This window comes from Nicotiana tomentosiformis, chromosome 3 (genome assembly GCF_000390325.3).
Source record: "Nicotiana tomentosiformis chromosome 3, ASM39032v3, whole genome shotgun sequence".
In the NCBI taxonomy this organism is placed as follows: domain Eukaryota; kingdom Viridiplantae; phylum Streptophyta; class Magnoliopsida; order Solanales; family Solanaceae; genus Nicotiana; species Nicotiana tomentosiformis.
In genome coordinates, this window is record NC_090814.1 from 91801945 (window position 1) to 91811625 (window position 9681).

The window sequence follows — 9681 nt, forward strand, 5'->3', positions numbered from 1 at the left end:
AGTGGTATCAGAGTAGTTCTATCCTAGGGAGTCTACAAGTCATGTCTAGTAGAGTCTTGTTTATGGGTGTGTTGTGAACCACACTTATAAGCAGGAGGCTACATGGCATTTAGGATTGTCACTCTTTCTTCTTACTCTAGATCATGTGGTAGAGCTCAGTTGTAAGAACTCAATTCCCTAAACTCTATTTTATTCGTAATACAACGATGCCTACATCCAGAAAGACGGTTGGTAAGAGATATAGCTGTGGAAGAGTTGAGTCAGAGGAACAAATATGAGGTATCATGCTTATGATGGATAAATATGAGGTATTCAGCAGTTCATGTGTACACTAAGACGTGTAAGCCTTTTGATAAGGAACCATAAGGCAGGAATATTTATCCACCTTTATGGTGAAAGACAATGAGAGATTCAAAAGATAATTACAAGTTTCAAGGAGTAAAATAAGCAAGATGAAGAAGGGTACGAGTTACCCAGTTAATAAAGATTATCATTATTCAGGAAGGGAGATATAAGCATTTTGAATTACCTTCAACAGTGACAGATGTATGTACAATCGGCCACACCGATCTCAGTTATGCCCTATGGGAGCTAACAAACATAGTTTAAGAGAAGGAAAAGTTATCAGGATCCGGCTGGGGATAGAGTAACCCAAAATGGTGGATGGATTGGTAGAGTTAATTGACGTTTCCAAAGGATAGAGCAAATGTGGTAATGGATCTCCTTGTGAGTCACCTCGATGGTGCACCCTAAAATAGTACAGCTAGATATGAGTACTACAAAGATAGGCACTGGAAGCCTGGAAAGGATAAATATTATCTTAGTATGGCTCCCGTCCCTAGTAGAGAGATAATGCTAGGCAACCCGAAGAGCAGTGGATGGAGCAAAGAGGAGCTAAAAGCAAAAGAATATCTTGTTGAAGTTTTTAGAATAAAGTGATAGACAGAAATGTTAGCAGGAAATAAGAAGAGAGCTAATGAAGCATTAAGAGTAAGATGTGATACATGGATGACAACGGTAGGTCAAAAAGATGATAGTATTACAGAATCTATAGTCAAGTGAAGGAAGAGACGAGAGGTGATGGGCCTTAAGACAACAAAAGAGTATAGGCCATACAGTCACATCCTCATTTCGAGAAATAAGTTCGCGACTCTAACGCGATTACCAAAAGGAAAAGTTAGACCCTAGAGTAATAGAAATTAGTATAGGCTAGTGACCAAGATAAACTAAACATGAATTAGGGACTGAGTAATTTGATAATAGTCGGCATCATGAGAACTTCAGATTGCGTTCCGGCAATAATAGAATGGACAACAGAAGAATATTCATGAGAGATTCAGAGAATGGTCATTCAGGAATATGCTTCCCTAAAACAAGCAATGTGAGCAAAGTTAAGCTTAAAGGACTATATGCTAGTTACACTAAGTGTCACCCTCGTGAGTAGGGAATTTTGTTATCCTTGGTACAGAAGGATTACCGCAAGGCGAGTAAGGGTCATTGATGATGTGAAAAGACACCAAATATGAAGAGGTAAAACATCTATAGGTAGAGCGTCATAGCACTAAATATTGGTACTCCCCTAAATGGGGAATATGGAGTGATGTAGAATTAAGTCAGAATTAAGTGGTTCTAATAATTATGGAATGGTAGAGGAAGAATGCGATAAAATGAGAAAGGGATGAGATTGCACTTATTCAAAGCCTACAGATAGGCTACGATTCCAGAACATTATACTAACACGACGTCAAGGAGAGAAAGTAAGGGTTCCTGCCCGAGATGTTAGTAATTAAGAAGGAGCCATTGCGAGAGGTAAGTTAAGACAAAGGAAATAACTCAAGAAAGATTATGCGGAATATTGATATGAGAATGGGCCAATGGGTAGTTAGTAATTGATTTAGGAAGAGCCTAGTTATGGCTAGACAAGAGGATACAAACAAATCAACAGATTGTGCAAGATGAACATAGTGAACCCCAACATGGGGACTTCAGTCTCGCAGTATGACATTGTGATACTTGAGAAATATTCAGTTATGAGTCGGGGTAGTAAAGGTACCGTATGAGTGTTACGGAAATAAAAGAGAGTCCCACTGGGAAGACAGTCAAAATATCAGCTTGTAACAACCCTACAAGCACAAGGGCGTGGAAGTAAGTAACTACATATAATTATAGTCAAGGAAGGACATCAAAAGGTCCGTCGAGTATACAATGTAATAAGCTCATAGCTTTACAAGAGTTAGAGAATCCTCCCTAAATACTACAATGAAAGACTAGTTGAGAAAGTAAGGTAAGCTTTAACCTAAGCTGAGTGACCTAAAGAAGAAATGGTCATGTAAAAATAGTCTCACTACAACATTGTATGCACTCCATAAGAAAATGACACCTACTGTGGCTAATGAACGGGAAGTAAAATCAGAAGTAATATTCGAGATCATATGAGTTGCACAAAAATTTCGGCATGTGTGGGAACTAAGATAAGCCAAGTATACATGCAACAAGTGGCAGAACGACCAGGAAAAGTAATAGCTTACGTTTAAAGGAAGCTTAGAGGGAACAAAAAGGATTATGCACTTAAGACCTCAGAGTGATATCCATGCACCATATATGTTGACGTTCATACAGCCGTAGAAGATTGTATCGTGGATATTCCATAGTGCCCATGAAAGGCTAAAGTAATAACTAATACTGTGAGCCACAGATTAGAAGATAGCTTAACCCTACATAAAGGCTGATCAGAAGGAAGAAGAAACTAAAGAGTTACATCAACCAAGTAAATCAGGAGTCTGATTATTGGATCCAGAAAATTATAGAAATCGTGATTGAAAATGTTGTAGGATAACCCTTAATATCAGAGGTACAAGAGAGATAGTACAACAACCATATTCTATAACGGGATCAGTATGAAGCTCCCACGGAATTGTGAGAGGTGCAAGTATTATAATAGAGCTTCAAGTTGTGGATGTGAATCATACCTATGCAGAAGGGAAGTTATGAAAGAGATAGAAGACGTGATGCGATATTTTAAGGTAAGTAAGTAAAAGGTGAACAACGTACAAGATACTCAAATACAAAGGGTTGTGAATAATCCATACTTTGGATAGAAGGCTAGAATCGCGGGGATTCAATATCTAGGAATGATAACAATGTCGTTAGTGGCATGTCTTCCAGCCTATAGTTTCTAGGTATCGAGAAGCCTGGTTAAGAGAGTAAAGAAGAGTTAGAGATGATGTGATATCTCGCTCGATATTACAAAATAACATAAGGAAATCTATGGCGCAAGCAAGTTGAAGAAAAGTTGCGAGTAGTATAAATAGATATGTATAGGTCGCAAGCTAAAGTATAGTAAAGCGACAAGGTCTTATGACATGAGTAAGGATAAGAAAGGGCGAGTGAAGAGGTGACAATAAATGTATAAGTCCTAAGGATTAAGCCCATGAAAACAAGAGAGATAATGGTTTCTCTCTGTTATAGAAAGCTCAGTATAGCCTGAATAAACTCAAAGGAGTCTAAGACTAATAGCATTTAAAAGAGATGGAATGTTGCCCTGGTAGTAAAATGAGGGCATACTTGTGATAAATGAAGGATGACGTTTGGACCTTTGATTGAGTGATGATTTGAAAGGATTTAATGAATTGTACAGGATTAACATACCCACGTAAGTGAGTCACATTGGGATGCTATAAAGTACGGTTATTGAAGTATAGTATCGCCGCTAAGTGGATCAGGAAAATCACTTCAAATATTCCCCGACGAGACATGAGCCCTAGCAACAATGTTACATAAGAGGTCAAGTTATCAGTGGTAGATTATAGATTAATGTTAAGGTGAATCAATAATAGATGGATAAATTTCCAATGTATGGGAGGAGATAAGGATTCCATCCTTTAGATGAACAATAATAAGGAAGCATTGAAAGACATGAATTTATACATCTATGATAAGAAGCAACGAAAGTAACCTGGAGTTCGGTAGCAGACCTCAGTAACGATAAATCAAAGTAAGAGTTATAGTATAGTATGACCTACCTAGATGCAGTAAAGTCATACGAATGGATAACCGGATCTATGAAATAAGATATAGCAATATTTGTAAGTTCAACAAAGTATCGAGCAAAGAGCTTCAGTATACCTATAGATGCCAGAGAGACATCTTATCAAGCTCTGTATATGCTTACAAAGTGAGGCCCATAGATTGGCTAAAAGCAAAAAGGAGAGAAGAGTCGTATAGGCGCACATACAAGGGCAAATTCGTAGAGGCTGCATGACAGAAGGTAGCAACAGTTACGAAATTGAAAGAATTTCGACCACAAGTCGTGGTGTGAGCAAGAGGCCTAAAGGGGGGAATGCCTTGGCCTTTGGATTTATTCAAAGAACAGTTACCTAAATGACAAGGAGAATATTAAAGTATTCGGAAGACATAAGTTATGAAAATAATAAGTGCACCAGTCAACATTCGAAGACGAATGTTCCAAAGGCGGGAATGATGTTATACCCCATATTTTCGTACGTGAAAGTCCGCCATAAATAAATTGATGAAAGCTCGGAAATAAGATGTTACATCCCACATTTTTGTACGTTAAAAAAATTTCATCATAAGTTAATCGACGTGAATTCGGGAATGAGGTTATTTTGAAATTATAAGCATTATGCTATTTCAAATACGTGATGAGTAAATTCGTGAAGGAAAAAGGATAAGCAGATCGAAAAAAATGAGTTTCGTCAAAATTTGGCATTTTGGGATAAAATATGGCCCGAGCTAAAATATCCGGTATTTTTGGACTAGTACCATACAAGGTACCACATGACCATGATAGTAAGGTATACAAGGTATGTTAAAAATGAGTAGTATTTTAAGTAAGTTGAGATAATTCTTAATTATTGGGTAATGGGATATTACCTAATTAATTAAGGAATAATGTGGATAATTGGATAATTATTGGTTAGTGAAATATTAATAAATTATCAATAATTTGGATAAATTTAAGAGGGCAAAACGTGGCAGCCCCTCCCTTAATATTTAAATGACTCTTAAAGTCATACTATTATGTGGCAGTCTAAAACGTGAGTCACACATTCACTTTCAAGAAAGAGTTACAAATCCCACGTTTCTTGACACTTTTGGAAAAGAAGGCAAGACTATTTCCTTTTCTCTGCAACTGCTACAAATATAATATTAGAAGAACTCCTTTTTAATTAAGAAGGAACATTTGGAAGACTAAGGGGGCTAAGTCATCAAAATTAGTTGGGCCTACCAACTAACTTTTTTGAAGAATTCATTTTAAAGTGCTAAGCTTCATTTTTGGATGCTAAAGCTTACGGATGAGACTCCAATAATTCAACCAAAATAATTCCTTATCATCTTAGCAACGTGGGTTGCTTCAATATTTCCTTCAAAACGTTAGATTTCAAGGCTCTTCAGGAATTCAAAGTATGATATTCCATAGCGTCTTCAACACTTCAAAAACCTGAGATTTCAGAGCACCTTAATTAACGTGAGATTTTGCAATATTAAGTGAATACGGTGTAATCTTTCTCAAGAGAATCGACTCAGGTATGTTAAGGCTATACCTTCTTTCTTTTTGGCATGATCCAAATAATACAAATGAAACGAGCAAAATACGCAACTTCCATAAATGACTCCATACATAGAAATACTAGGGGTGTCTATATTCTTGATTCCCCATGTGAATTATTATTATATCTTCTATTCATGGGTCTTAAAAAAATACGTATTTGATAAAGTTTATCCGATAGGCATATTATTTTTATGACATTTCGAGAAATCTTATTAACGTATTTCTTATGCATTTCATGTATTTATACGTGTACATTGACCAATGACCAGAAGGTTACGCGTATATTATATATATGGGATATGGGAAAAGGTTAAGGCGTTATATACGTACAACCACCTGGTCAACTGGTATACGTTGATGATGTTGCCCACAATGGCTGAAATGATATGATGAGATACCCTCAGAGGCTTGATGATGTTATGAACGCATATACCCATACATGGTATGACATTTATACGCATATGCATGACATTATAAAAATGAAATGATTCACAGAGCTATGCAGATATACATGTCGAGTCTTTTACTCCATGTTTCTCCCATGTCTATTATTTACATTTTTTAATTCCTTACATACTCGGTACATTATTTGTACTGATGTCCCTTTTGCCTGGGGACGTTGCGTTTCATGCCCGCAGGTCTCGATAGACAGGTCGAGAGTCCTCCAAGTAGGCGATCAGCTCAGCAGAAGATATTGGTGCACTCCATTTGCGCCGGAGTTGCTTGTGTGGTCAGTATGATTTGGATGTGTATGGTTTGGTATGGCGGGCCTCTGTCCCGACCTTTATGACAGTTATATATTCTTAGAGGCTTGTAAACAGATATCATGTATATGAAAGATTGTACGGCCTTGTCGGCCTATGTTTTGAGTTTATTAATGATCATGTTGGCCTATTAGGCCCGTATGTCACGTGTATATGATGATGTTATAAGAAAGATACGTTACGTTGGTACTCGGTTGAGTAAGGCCTCGGGTGCCCATCGCGGCCCATCGAGTTGGGTCGTGACACCAATATGCTCATGTTGTGTAGTTTGTCCCTACAACAATCAATAAAGTCCTAGGGGTCCTCATGTCGCTCACCTTCAAAGGTAGGAGGATGTAGCTTGGTCCATCTATCCAATAGCTTCTGCGGCTCACCGGTCATGGCTGGTCTGGGCTCTGGTATAGCCGCTTCAACTGGCTGAGCTCCGCCCACAGTTAGTACACTCGAGGTCTGATATACGATAGTTGCATGCCCTGGAGCCTGAGCGGTAGGGGTCTGTGCTCCCCCTCCTACCTGAGATGTGGTCGGGTCTGCTGGAAATAAACCAGCCTGCGTCATAGAATTCATGAACCGCAGCATACAGCCCATGACCTCCTGGAATCCTGGTACGGACATGAAACCCGTTGGGGCTGGCTCCACTGCAGGCACCTCGCCCTGCTCCTCAATAACAAGATCGTCTACTGGATCCACTGGTGGTACACCTGGGGCAACTCTAGGATGCCTTCATTCTCTAGCACGAGTTGGAGCCCTCCCTCGGCCTCTAGCAATAGGGGGAGCAGCTCATCTATGGTCGGGTACATCTTCCGCGTGCGTTCTCACCATCTATGAGAGAATAAGAGAAAGATACTTAGCACAACATCAACTGCACGATGGGAGATGAAGAAATAGTAGTTTTCTAAAACCATATAGGCTCTTGAAGATAAGTACAAACGTCTCCGCACCGATTCGCAAGACTCTATTAGGCCTGCTCATGACTTGTGAGACCTACGTGAACTTAGTGCTCTGATACCAAATTGTCACGACCCAATTTTCCCTATGGGTCGTGATAGCGCCCAACGTGGTCGCTAAGCAAGCCAACGGTGAAGTAGTCATGTATTTGTTCCTTTTTGATACTTTCAAAGTAGTTGATTTTTATTTATTAAGTAAATGAATAGCGAGGAATTATAGTAAGGTAAAACATAAACTAATAAGAGAGTAAATACAGTGAAATAAATACTCAAACCATAAACTGTATACTAGAATGTTCCCAAAACCCGGTGTCACAAGTGTATGAGCAACTAGTAGAATATACAAAACACCTATGCTACTGTCTGAAATAAGATAGACAGAAAGTATATACAACAAAGAGACTGCAGGTGCTGCATAACGGACTCAGAGAGCAGCTCACCACTATGCCTCGGGGTAACAGGGGTGCGCGCCTGAATGACTGCCAGATGCACCTGCCTCAGATCCTGCATGATTAGTGCAGAAGTGTAGTGTGAGTACATAAACAACATATACCCAGTAAGTATCCAGTCTAACCTCGAATAAGTAGTGACGAGGGGTCGGCATCGACACTTACTATGGGCCAATAAATAAAATACGGAAATTCTAAATAGGCATGTAATACATCAATAATAATAATAATAATAATGATATCACAATAACAAACAATAAATAAGTGATTATTTAACTAAAAGTCAATTTAAAATCTCCATTGACACATACTAACTTCAACAATTACGGGCCATCAAGTAAATTATAATTTTTCAAGTCATAAAAATAATATCAACTGTAATCGGACTCCGAGCATTATCACGCATGATTTATGCCGAGGTTGTACGGCCCGATCCGGAATAATATGTACACTGCCAAGGGTCGACCGGCACGAACTATAGATGTATCTATTATACTGTCAAGGCGTTCGGTCCGCTCCACAAGAAGAGAGAATACTCTACGAATATCCGATCTAACTGTTATCACAAAACTGATACACAAAGAGGCACAATTTCTATCAACAGTCAAGTAACTCACCAAAACTTAAGTAAGTGAAGTTCGGTCTTTATGAATCCTTTATCAAGTCTCAATATAATTAAAGCACTTAAATTAACAAGTAGAGTGCAAACAGTATAAGTAATTTCAAGATAGGGTCCAAAAACTACCCGTACATAAGCATGATTTTTAGCTACGCACGGACTCTAGTCACTTCATGCATACGTAGCGCCCACAATTAGAAGCAAATAGTAATTTAAAACACCTATGGGGTAAATTCCCTCTTACAAGGTTAGGCAAGAGACTTACCTCATGCCAAAGCTCGCCTTCCGGCCCACAAATTCACTCTAAAGCCTCAAGTCGGTGCCGAACAATCCGAAACTAGCCAAATATTATATAAATTAATCAATATATGCTCAAATGTTCATAATTTATCCCCTAGAGTAATTACCCAACCCAAATTGGAAGATTCCTAAAAATCACCCCGGGCCCACATGCCCGGATTGCGAAAAGTTTTGAAGATAAATGTTACCCATAACCTCATGAACTCAAATATGTAATTTTTACCCAATTTCATAATTATTTTCGTGGTTTAATCCCATTTTTATCAAAGCCTAGGTTTTTCAACTAACCCATAATTTCTACAATTTAAATATTAAGAATCTATCCAAAATCTATGTATTAAACTCACAATAAGTAGTAATTATATACCTCACGATGATAGGCAAAAAAACCCTCTCCAAGAACTCCTCAATCGACCACTCCAAGTGAAAATGAGATAAAAATCCACCTAAGTCCGATATAAATGCACCTCACTGTCCCAGCGATTTTTCGCACCTGCGGCTACGCTTATACGGAAAACTCGTCGCAAGTGCGGACCTTGCCCAAGCCAGCCATTCTCGCTTCTGCAGACAAAGCCTCGCTTTCGCGAGCCCGCTTCTGCAGAAATATTGGGTCGCACCTGCGAACCCAAGCTGGCTGGCATCTTTCTACTTCTGCGATCGCATTACTCGCACCTGCGAGTTTGCAGGTACGGTACCTTCTCCGCTTCTGCGTCCACTGGCCAGCCCATGCCAAGACACTTCTGCAGTCATTGGATCGCTTCTGCGAGCTCGCACATGCGGCCAATTCTTCGCAGGTGCGAACGCACCAGAACCCCTGCTGCTTGAGCCATTCTTCAAAGTTCAAACATGTTCCGCACAATGTCCGAAAAATCACCCGAGGCCCCCGGGGTCCCGTCCAAAAATACCAACAAGTTTTTAAACATAAAATAGACTCCCTCAAACCCTCGGAATGCGTAAAATAACATCAAAACTAAGAATCACACCTCAAACCAAATTGAATCAACTTATGAACTTCAAGTTCTTCTAACTT